The following is a 12754-nucleotide window of genomic DNA, read 5'->3' as shown; positions in this document are numbered from 1 at the left end:
CTGTTCCTGTGCCCATTTCTACTCCATACTGGAATCCCACTTGAAGCTCCATCAGTGCAACTCAGTTCACACACTCCAAGCCCTCAGCTGTGCCATGGCACCTCAGTTCTTACAGTCAGTACACTCTGCTGTTGCAGTACTGGGACCTTGTGCGCATCTCCATCAATGCATCTCAGTTCACACAGTCCAAGCCCCTCAGCTATGCCAGAACCCCACACAGGCTATCTGCCAGAGCAAGTTGCTTGTCGGGACCCGCAGTGTCAAAGTGGTTTTCCCATTCTGTGTCTGTGGGAAATGTGTCAGTACATACATGCCCTGGTTCTTTCGCGGCTTGTGTCTCTCACCATCTCTCTTTTTTTCTCTAATGTTAATTTCTCTTTCTTTTCACACTCTTTCATTATTGTTTCCTCTTTATCTTTAATTCACTAGCTTCCTTTTCTTTTTCTTTTGTCTCACACGTTTGCTCTATTTCTTCTCTTAGTTGTGTTTTCATTCTCTCTGTCTTTCTTGCCTTTCTTACATTTCTTTGCGACCACTTCGCTTCCTTCCTTTTGTCTGTAGTATTGCTCTTACTTCTCTTTTTCTACTCCATCTGCTTTCTCTCCTGAGGCCTAGTTATCAATGCAGCAACAGGCCCAGTGGTATCGGGGCCCACATACCTATGGTCCTCACTCAACTCTGTATTTTCCTACCGAAATTACAATCAACCATTTTCCTTTCATACTCCAGGGCCCTTAACACCGTTACCATGTCACTTGTCCTCTCCATCTTTATTCCCAACTCCCATTTTACTTTCACCCTCCAATCCGTCCCAAATGATATTTTTGTTATGGTGTTTTGAGCATTACACTCTTAAGCCAAAAGTTTATTTTTGATAAAGGTTTATGTGATAATTGTACGTTTTAAGCTAGAGGAAATAGGTAAATGTAAGTGCTTTAGTTAAATGCTGCTCCACTGGAATTCTTTGGCAGGAAAAGACAAAATTATGGGGCAGGGTTGACCAATTTATGTGGCAAGAAAAGTCCAGTTGTGAATTTACAATGCCAATAGCTCTAACTCAAGGAAAGGCGAGACCTATTGCATTGCAAATGCTTGTTTTTATTTTGCACTTTAGTGCGAATGACACGACCTGCAACGGCAATCCCATCATAGTTTTCTTCTTTTTTGGTTGATACTGGGTCCCTTTGGAAAAAAGCACTTTGTCGATGATGCACAACATTGGCAAACTGCAATGGCAAAGCTTGAAGGGTCAAAAGGAAAAACCCTTTGCTTTGCCAAGGCTTCTAAAGAAATGTGCATCTGTCTGTGATTTAGCAATAAATGTTCTCTTTGCGTTATACTGAAAGCTTCAGTGATTACCATTATTGTGATGTCACCAGGCTCAAGGTCTTGTCGCATTGCTTCCTGGGATTCAAGATGTGGGCGCACCGTCATTTATTGTCACTTCCTGTGCCAAAAAGCAGAGAAACAGGGAACGCTCTTTGACAAAAACCCTCAAATTGTTAAGCATGCCTTGCCCTCACTATGTGCTCAATGGCTGCATAGCAAAGAAGCGCCTCGCTGTTTTGTAGTTAGAATCACTCTCCGATAATAGCAATACATACACACCACATGCGTACATACGCTTTACCAGTAGATGTGATTCCATTCAAAAGCTCTGAATCCTGCCATCATTTAAAGACAGTGTTCCTACTCTTGAAATAAGGCAGAGACTTCGGGAGTAACCCGACCAATTTTGAACAAATTATATAACCACTATGATAATAAAAACCAATACAAGAAGAACAATAACGAAGAAATAATAAGAAATTGTAAAGCTTGCACTCAAAAATCATAATCTTGAGCTGAAAAGTAATGCATGTATATTAAAATCAAATATCAACTAAAATAGGAGACAACTGCCGACAAGTGGAAACAATTTGGCATGCACATTTTAAATGTTTGTCTTTCACCTTATCTTTCTTCTTTGCAGCTGTTTGACAGCCCCAGCGCTTGCTAACAGCAACTCCTAATAGGAAGTAATTGGAACAAATACAAACTCTTTGCAAGAAGCTCACAAACATCCAGGCACCCCAGTGGAAAACAGTGAGAGAGCTTTGATGTCTGTGAGATCTTCCCCAGCCTGAGGTTCATTTGCTCTTATACTTGAAATGTACATAAACGAGCACCGGTTGTAATTTGGGATTAAACATTTATGTGACTGTGCTTGCAATGCCATTTTGTGGAGGCTATATATACAGAGAGTCACCAAAAGGATAGCTAGAATTTAAATTAAATGATCTCGGAAATGCTTACTTTAAAAATCTAATTTGTTGCTCCTAGGGGTAGCTATAGTTGCAGGCTACAGTTGTAGTACGTAAGAAGTTGGTTTACTGGTTGAGGGGTGTGGAAGCCCTACTCAGGCAACAACCATAATAATTGTAAAGCTGAACCACAAAAGTAACTAAATTAATATGTGCTTAACCATCTGGTTGCTTGGTAATAAGCATTTAGACTTGGCTCAGAGTCAGTGTGTAAGGTGTTTATGGAGAACACAAACAGTAATAAAGTGAAAACACAGCAGAAGAAAAATCCCAAACTAATTTTAGAAACATAGTATAACTTTTAATAGTATAAATGTACCCGACAGGAAGAATCCAATCAGTGGAGCCAGATATATGCAATTTTTTTTTTTTTTCAAAATAGTGCCTAAAAGCACAAAAAGCCACTCACGGTCATCTTGTCACACTAGACCGGAGGAAAGGCACAAGTTAAGTCCGACTGCAATGTGTAGCGTCCTCCCCTTTCTGGGTACCTGCTAATTAAGATATCACACAATCAGCTACATATTACACATCTTTATTCTTCAGTGTATAACCGCAAACTCAACATTCTATACTTGCATTCACTGCTCCACATTTTAACACTTACGTTATCATGCTGTGGAGGCCTTCAGGCTCCAGAAAGGTTCCATCATTCATACTCACAAGACACAATGGCGGTCATTACAACATTGGCGGTAAAAGGCGCTTATGCCATGCAGAAGACCGGCAACACACCGCCGCGGCAGCGGAATTCCGCCACAGCTATTATGACCCACATCTCAGATTCCGCCAAAAGTCAGACACCCACACAAGTCCGCCACACCAAAGGTCAGTGATAAACTGGTGAAAACAAAACCTCCACCGTCACGCCAACAGAAATACACCCACACTATCACGACACACGAATCCACACAGCGGTCAGTACACACCGCTGCGCTCAAAATGCACACACACATACAAAACACAGCCACATTGGACAATTCAAAATACACACCTGATACACATACACACACCACTCCCACACACCCATTACAATATAAAACACACACCCACATCACCCACAAACCCCCACGACAAAAAATTCTGAAAGAAGGCCAGAGAGAGACACCACCAGCAAGAACAACAGCATCCACAGGCACACAACACCATCACCCACACAACTTCCACGCACCTCACACAACACACCACTATATATCACCACACTTATCACCACACACTCCACCCCACACATCAACTAGACCACCCCATGGCACGGCAAAGACACCCCAGGTTCTCAGAGGAGGAGCTCAGGGTCATGGTGGAGGAAATCATCCGGGTAGAGCCACAGCTATTCGGAGCACAGGTGCAGCACACCTCCATAGCTAGGAAGATGGAGCTATGGCAAAGAATAGTGGACAGGGTCAACGCAGTGGGACAACACCCAAGAAATCGGTAGGACATCAGGAAGAGGTGGAATGACCTACGGGGGAAGGTGCGTTCCGTGGTCTCAAGACACCACGTGGCGGTTCAGCGGACTGGTGGCGGACCCCCACCTCCTCCCCCACAACTAACAACATGGGAGGAGCAGGTCTTGGTGATTCTGCATCCTGAGGACCTCCCAGGGATTGGTGGAGGAATGGACTCTGGTAAGACAAAGCTTTACAATTACATCCCCCACGCCACCTGCATGCTATCACATACCCCCACCCACACCCTCACCCCCAGCACCCCAACTCCTCACATATGTCCCAACATCACAAACCACACATCCCAACACCAAGCCCTGCATGCAACAACAAAGCATGGGCACCCATCACCAAAGCATGCCCACTGCACATACCCATACACCCCCCTAAACCACCATCACACAAGCTCCCACAGAGTAATGCTAGTACTGGGGTACACGGTCACCCACCCATTGCACACCATTACACACCCAGATTTAATAAACATCCTTTTATACCCCTGCAGGACCCCTACCCAACGTCACTGGACAGGAGGGTCCACACCACCAACAGAAGAGGCCCACAGTGATGACAGCACCTCTGTCCAACTGGATCTAGATGACCAGCCCGGACCATCGGGGACCTCTGGACAGTCGGTTCCCCTCACACAGGCACAGGCCACCACAGACCTTTCCCCCTCTGGAAACACCAGCACAGCACCCACCCAGCGGGCCCATACCTCGGTCCCCAGGACACGTCAATCAGCTGTGTATCCACCACTACAGGGAACCTAGGCAAACCCACCACCCCAACAACAACAGGGACCTGTGGGCAGTGGTAGTGGGCACACAGTCCAGGGGACGGAGGCCCAGGAACACAGGGGAACTGGGAGGGCTGCTGTGCGACAGGGGGTGGACAGGCCAAGGGAACCCACTCTCCACGAGGCCCTCTCCTCCATCATGGGAACCTACCACCACTCCCAGGAGACGATGGCAACAGTACTGGCCAAGTTTCATGAGACCCAGAGCATGCAGGAGGAACAGTATATGGGCTTCAGGGAGGAACTCAGAACCATCAGCTCCACCCTGGGCACCATCGTAGGGGTGCTGAAGGAACTACTCAACACCAGGAGGGACACTGTGGCACTATAAGGGGCCCCTGACATTAGCATGGACGATGAACTGCCCACCACCTCCGCCGGCGCTAGTGGACAGGACGCCCCGCCACAGGACCACCACACCATCACCCCACCCCCTGCAGAGGGAGAACCACCCTGCAAACGGTCCCTGAGATCCAGGAACAAGACAGAGAACGATGCCAAGACCCCCGCCAAGAAATGAGACCACCCTGATTGTAATCCTATTGTCCCACTTTGTCACCCTCTCCATAATTAAACTGCCCCAGCTCCACTTCCTATGCCCATAGGGGCAATGCACCTGTGAGACTAATAGACTGGACTCTGCCATGGACACTCCTCCGCCATCACCCCTCACCATTTCACTACCCCCTCCAATTTTGAGCATTTAAATAAACACACCTAAAGCACAAAATTATCTGGAGTAATGTCAACATACCTATGTCACAGAGCTCTAGTCCATGAGGAATCTAAGCAGATGTCACACAGTGGGACCCACATCTGTGAAATTGTAAGGGAAAGTGACAACTCAGTGACCATACACTGGGTGAAAACGACAGACAGGAGAGAGGTAGTAGTGTCAAAGTACATGTAGTATGCAGGTTTGGATTTCTACCTGTGTCTCACTGGAAATATTGCAGGATCACTGAGTCCCTGTTGTGCATGTCTTCTTCGTCTGCTTCCTCCTCATCACTGTCCACAGGCTCCACAGCTGCAACAACACCGCCATCTGGACCATCCTCCTGCAGAAAAGGCACCTGGCGTCGCAAAGCCAAGTTGTGAAGCATACAGCAGGCCACGATGATCTGGCACACCATCTTTGGTGAGTAGAATAGGGATCCACCTGTCATATGGAGGCACCTGAACCTGGCCTTCAGGAGGCCCAAGGTCCGCTCGATCACCCTCCTAGTTCGCCCATGGGCCTCATTGTAGCGTTCCTCTGCCCTGGTCCTGGGATTCCTCACTGGGGTCAGTAGCCATGACAGGTTGGGGTAACCAGAGTCACCTGCAAATGGCGAGCTTACATCAGGTCTGGCTCCAACTGGGTACACATTTCCTGGATTGTGGCACGGTCAAGCCTGAAGGTGATTATCAAATGTCGCTCCTCCATTGTCGACAGGTCTACCAACGGTCGGTACACCGGAGGATGCCGCCATCTCCTCACATGTCCCAGCGGACGGTGCCTATGAAGGACAACAGCGAGCAGAGAGTCAAATAACTCAAAGGTACGTACCCACAGTTTAGCCAGAACACCAATCATACACAAAAGGTGGCCTGTATGTGTGTTGAGTCTAGGCCTAGGTATGTGTGACGCAGTTGAAAATGAAGCCATGTGGGCCCCTGAAATGGCGGCTGCCTGACTTCTAAACTGGGGAAATGGGATGTGAGGTAACTGCGCTGGCGTTGTACACCGTTGCGGTAGGTGGTCGAAGACCGTGGCGCAATGCTGCATTGGTTAACATTGGACCCTATGGGTCCCAGGAGCCAATGACGATGTACGCCGGCGGTGACGGTACGCACCGCCGCGGACGTGACCGCCATTTTCTATCTGTTCAAACACTCAATACCTGATCTTCAACAGGAGAGGACCTACACTGCAAGTGCTGCTGTGACCTCGGTCTGGAAGAGACAATGGCTCGTGCGTCTGGGGAAAGGGCCCCTGCCTTCACATCGGAGGAGTTGGAGAAACCCGTGGACGGGGTCCTCCCCCAGTACAACCTACTCTATGGTCCTCCAGCCAAACAGGTAAGTACACAGGGAGCATGTTGTATGGGCTATGCCTGTGTGGAGAGGGCTGGATGTGAGAAGGAAGGGGGCAGAGTGCTGCGTGCATGAAAGACGGTGAATGCATGTGCCACATGGCAAGGGTAGGGATGGGGGCCAATCACTTTGACGGTGCAGTTGGTAATTACTTCTCTCCTTCCCCTGTACATTTCATGTAGGTCAGCGCCCACCAGAAGAAAGATATTTGGCGTGCCATCATGAAGGACGTCCGGACCCTGGGGGTCTACCACAGACGGAGCACCCACTGCCGGAAAAGATGGGAGGACATTCGCAGCTGGAACAAGAAGACGGCGGAGGCTCAGCGGGGGATGGCCTCCCAACGTGGGAGGGGTGCCCGTCGCAACATGAACCCGTGATGTTCAGGATCCTGGCGGTGGCCTACCCTGAGTTGGATGAGCGCTTGAGGGCATTACAGCAGACACAAGGGGGTGATTACACTCTCATTCTGCTGACTTTGCACGCAGTGGAGTTGTCTGGGTGGGGGAGGAGGGCTGTGGGTTTCCCTAGGCCAGGGCGAGTTCCGTAGGCAAGGCCCCTCTGTAAGGCAGGCCATGTGGCACCCCAGCCCACCTCTGTAGAGTGCCAAGTACAGCTATTCATGCCCCTGAGTCATGTATGTGTGCAGATGTCGTCCATAGCCTTGTAGGCCATTTCCCGGGAATTGAACAGTGGAGACCAAGAGCGCAGCGTAGTGCAGGGGGCATCTGTGTCTTTCTTGTCCGCCTATGGTAGCGGTAATCCATGCACTCAAAAATGTCTTTCTTCTCCCCCCCCCCTTTTTGTGGTCTCCCTGTTCTTGTGGGCATTAGCATCATCAGGCAGAGGAGCAGTGGCACCGGAGCAGGAGGGAGCTGCATCCCACATGTCCCTGGAGGGCGAGACTACGGACTCGGAATTCACCAGTGGGACAGAGGGCGAGGGGAGCTCCACGGCGGGGACAGGAGCTGACACCAGCGACATGGACTCTTCTTCTGATGGGAGCTCCCTTGTGGTGGCGGCAACATCTGTGCCCCCCGCATCTACAGGTACAGCCGCCAGCCCCCCTACCAGCACCGCCCTCCCAGAAGCCCCTCAGCCTTCGCCCCGTGACCGCTCACCCAGGAGTGTGGGCATCACCTTCGTCCCAAGCACCTCAGGCCCTGCCCCAATCACCCCTGCTGCCCTCAGTGAGGAGGCCATTGACCTCCTCAGGTCCCTCACTGTTGGGTAGCCTACCATTTTGAATGCTATCCAGGGTGTAGAAAGGCAGTTGCAACAAACAAATGCATTCCTGGAGGGCATTCATTCTGGTCAGGCGGCCCTTCACCGAGCTTTTCAAACTCTGGCCTCAGCACTGATGGAAGCCATTGTCCCCGTCTCTAGCCTCCCCCCTCCAACTTCCTCCTCCCAGACCCAATCCCCTGTACCTCTGCCAATCCCAAGCAAACCATCAGACCAGCCTGCACACACGTCAACACACAAGGGAAGCTCAGGCAAACATAAGCACCACACATCCCACAGGCACTCACGCAAGCAACACACACATGCAGACACACCAACATCCACTGCCTCCACTGTGTCCCCCTCCTCGTCGTCTCCCTCCTCCCTCCCAGTCTCGTCTACACTCACACCTGCATGCACTACATCTACAGCCACTACGTCCCTCAGCAGCACACCCACCAGCACACCCCGCTCATGTGCAGTCACCACCCCCACTACCATTCACACGTCTCCTGTGTCCTCTCCCAGTGTGCCTGTGACGCCCCCTCCCAAGAGACACAAATGCAGGCACACACCCACCGAACAGCCATCCACCTCACGACAGCCTCCAGCGCATGCACCTTCTTCCAAAGTCACCAAACGTACACCTCCTACTACCACCACCTCTTCCTCCACTCCCAAACCCCCTCCAGCTACCCGTCCCAGTGTGTCCCAAAAACTTTTTCTGTCCACCCTTGACCTTTTTCCCACACCTCCCCCACCCCGTCCATCTCATAGGTCCTGAAGTTGCACCTCAGCCACAACATCTCCGGGACGAGTGGTGACTGTAGTCACCGGTATGTGGAGTGCACCGGCCACCAGGACAGCCAGTGTGGCACGGAGCCACAGCACAGACAGTCCCCCACCTGTAAAGCATCAGAAGTTGGCCAGTGCCCGGCAGGAGAGGGGGAAGACTCCAGCCACCAAAGCCGCTCCCAGGGGTCCCGTTGAGTGTGGAGTCAGCTGTGTCACCTTCCAAGGTGGGGAAGGGCCACAAAAAACCCGGCAAGTCTGGGAAGAGCTGCACGGCGGAGAAGACCGCCATCATCCCCGCTGCCCAGGAGGCCACCGCCAGCCCCAGCCCACCTGCCCAGGAGGCCACCGCCAGCCCCAGCCCAGCTGCCCAGGAGGCCACCGCCAGCCCCAGCCCAGCTGCCCAGGAGACAACCGCCAGCCCCAGCCCAGCTGCCCAGGAGGCCAGCCCCAGCACAGCTGCCCAGGAGGCCACCGCCAGCCCCAGCCCAGCTGCCCAGGAGCCCAACGCCAGCCCCAGCACAGCTGCCCAGGAGGCCACCACCAGCACAAGCCCCGCTGGGCCATGAAGGACCTCCAGCAAAAGCCCCGCTGGGCCATGAAGGACCGCCAGCAAAAGCCCCGCTGGGTCATGAAGGACCGCCAGCACAAGCCCCGCTGGGCCATGAAGGACCGCCAGCACAAGCCCCGCTGGGCCATGAAGGACCGCCAGCAAAAGCCCCGCTGGGCCATGAAGGACCGCCAGCACAAGCCCCGCTGGGCCATGAAGGACCGCCAGCAAAAGCCCCGCTGGGCCATGGAGGACCGCCAGCACAAGCCCCGCTGGGCCATGAAGGACCGCCAGCACAAGCACCACTGAACAGGGCACCGCCATCTCAAGCACTGCTGAACAGGGCACCGCCAACTCAAGCACCGCTGAACAGGGCACCGCCAACTCAAGCACCGCTGAACAGGGCACTGCCAACTCAAGCACCGCTAGCCCATGAGCGGCAGGGGCACTGACGCAACTGGGTCCGTCACGGGGTGAGTGATACACTCTGGGCACCAGTCCCCCTCCAGCACCAGTGGATAGATCCATCCACTACCTCTGTCCTTCACAGGATGAAGCACTCTGGGCACCAGTCCCCCTCCAGAACCAGTGGAGACTGTCATCCACTACCTCTGTCCTAAACAGGATGAAGCACTCTGGGCACCATGCCCATGTCCAGAACCAATAGAGACTGTTATCCACTTGAGAGACTGTGGCTTTGCACTCCCCAGGATTGAACAGTGGGCAAACCACCCACTGTAGAGACTTGAGAGACTGTGGCTTTGCACTCCCCAGGATTGAACAGTGGGCAAACCACCCACTGTAGAGACTTGTGAGACTGTGGCTTTGCACTCCCCAGGATTGAACAGTGGGCAAACCACCCACTGTAGAGACTTGTGAGACTGTGGCTTTGCACTCCCCAGGATGGAACAGTGGGCAAAGCACCCACTGTAGAGACTTGAGAGACTGTGGCTTTGCACTCCCCAGGATTGAACAGTGGGCATGTGGCCCCCTCGTGGATTTGGCGTCTGCACTCAAGCAGCTGCAGTGCCCCCCTTTCCCTCCCCCTGAGGTGCCTGTTTTCTTGCTGTCTGATTCCCCTGCAGTGTTCTCTCCGTCATGGTCGGGGATCTTGTGTGGGCCTCGCCCATACCGTGTGGTCCCAGTGTTCCACTGACTTTCTTTGTGCAGTGCCTGGACTACTATGCCTGGTATATATTTTATACATGGTGTATATATATATTTCTGCCTACTTGTTTGTAATATATTGCGATTGTTACACTAATTTTCTTTGGTCTTTGCATTCTTCCAGGGGGTTAGGGGGGTGTAACTGTGATGTATTGATATGCATTAGTGTGTGTGTTGTAGTGGGTGAGGGTGTGGGTGTTGCGTGTGTGTGTCCCTGTTTTTTGCCTCCCCCCTCACCTGTGTCGTAGGTGCAGTACTCACTGTGGTCTTCGCCACCGGCGTTCGTGCTCCTGGTAGAGGAGCAGGAAGACTATCGCAGGTAGGATTTGGAGTTCCTGTTCCATGGTGTCCTTGTTCCTCGTGAGTGTTTTCCCTTCGAAATTCCTGTTTCCGCCGTGTTTTTATCCACAGTGAATCCGCCCCAGAAAAGGTGGCAGATTGGCCTGTCATAATACTGTGGGCGGTACATTGTCTCCCGTCTGTCTGTTGGCGGTGACCGCTGCGCTGTTTGTTTGTACCGCCGTGGCTGTCAGAGTGTTAAAGTGGCTGTCTTTGTTGGCGGTTTCTGCCACGGTCGTAATTGCTATTTTTTTACCACCGGCCTGTTGGCGGTCTTACCGCCGCTTTAACACCGTCTGCCAGGGTTGGAATGACCACCAATATCTCCCCCTCTGTTAAATAAAAATAAAAAAAATTATTTTAAAACATGTACATATTAGAATTCTTCAATGAGTCTTCTTGGTGTTTTTACAACTCATCAAAATCATGCCATTGAAAACTTGGAATTACTAGTTAGAGTGTCCATGATCTGCCTTGGTGATTTAGAAGTAATGGGGATTCTCCACAGGTTTTCTCTGATCCAGTCTCTTCATTGACACTAAGGTCCAACAAGAGTTGAACCATCTGTTTGAAGCGCGAGGAATCTCACATGATAGATTTTCCTGGAGGTTAGGCTGTTACCAGAAGCGCTTTGCTGGTTACAGCTTGAAATGGCTTGACATCAAAAGGAGCATCAGATTTCCTTCATAATGGCTGATGCACAAGCACTCAGTCTCCTTGATTGAAAACAATGCTCTTTCCATGTCGCTTTTTGTCAGCATAGGCCTTCATTTTCTGCTTACTACTCATGTCAGTTGTTCATGTCTCAGCATGAAATTTGAATCTGATGTTGGTCCATCAAGCAACTTGGGGGGTCATTATGAACCTGGCGGAAGGCGGAGAAGCGGCGGTAACACCGCCAACAGGCTGGCGGTCTTTTTTTTGTATAATGACCATGGCGGTTACCGCCATGGTCATCCGCCGCTTCTCCGTTCTGCCCGCTGGGCTGGAGACCTGGGTCTCCAGCCCGGCGGCCGTCACTATACCGCCGGCGGTATTTGGACCCGGCTGACCGCCATGGATTTCATGCTGTTTGAAACCGCCATGAAATCCATGGCGGTGAGCACTATCAGTTCCAGGGAATTCCTTCCCTGACACTGATAGCGGTCTCCCCCAACCCCCACCTGACTTCCTCCCCTAACCCCCCACCACCCTGCCACCCCCCAAAGGTGGCAGGACCCCCCTCCCCACCCCGACCCCCAACATAACATCACTCATACACACATGACACGCACGCAGGCACCACCAACACACAAACACGCATACACACCGACATACATGCCAACATCCACACACAAAGTCAGACACGCACACCCACATTCAAACATACACGCACACATCCATACAGACATACCCACAGACATACACGCACTCATTCCCAAACACACAACACCCCGCAAGCATACACGCACTCACACACCCCCTCTACATACACACACGCACACCCCATGCATGCACACAACACACAACACCCCCCTCCCCTCACAGACGATCGTCTTACCTGGTCCGACGATCCTCCGGGAGGGGACGTGAGCCATGGGGGCTGCTCCGCCAACACCACACCGTCAACAGAACACCGCCACGGCGAATCACAGGACGTGATTGGCTGGGCGGTGTTCTGTTGGCATTACAGTGGAGGTGGAGCAACCTCCACTTCCCCGCCTCCCGCCAATAAGGCTGTTGGCGGCTCTCTGTCCGTAAAAGGACGGAGAGCTGCTAACGGTCATAATAAGCTGAGCGGCAAACCGCCACCACTGGCGGTCTTCCGCATGGCGATCCCTTGGCGGTCTTGGAAAAAGACCTCCGAGGTCAAAATGACCCCCTTGGTCTTTATAGCTGTCCCGACCATCTGTGTTCCAGAGCTTTCACCTGTGATCGAGTGACAAGTTGAATGGTAAGCTCGTAGAGTAGAGTCTTGAGGACGAACTTCTCTAATGCAGCATGCTGAACATCTTTCTTTAACTTGCTCATGAAATGTTCAACAAGGCTGTTAGCCTGTAGCCAAACTGGTGTGCTTTTC

The 12754-nt window shown here is 51.9% G+C and overlaps 1 protein-coding gene across 1 annotated transcript in view; it reads left to right on the top strand.

Moving 5' to 3' along the window:
- The window catches only part of MYO18B (myosin XVIIIB), a 1377385-nt gene that overhangs the window by 431335 nt on the left and 933296 nt on the right, over positions 1-12754 (top strand). The gene's annotated exons all lie outside the window — the stretch shown is intronic.

The sequence above is a fragment of the Pleurodeles waltl genome, chromosome 11 (genome assembly GCF_031143425.1).
Source record: "Pleurodeles waltl isolate 20211129_DDA chromosome 11, aPleWal1.hap1.20221129, whole genome shotgun sequence".
Lineage (NCBI taxonomy): Eukaryota > Metazoa > Chordata > Amphibia > Caudata > Salamandridae > Pleurodeles > Pleurodeles waltl.
The sequence above is the reverse complement of the archived record's forward strand: the minus strand, read 5'-3'. Positions and strand labels throughout refer to the sequence as shown.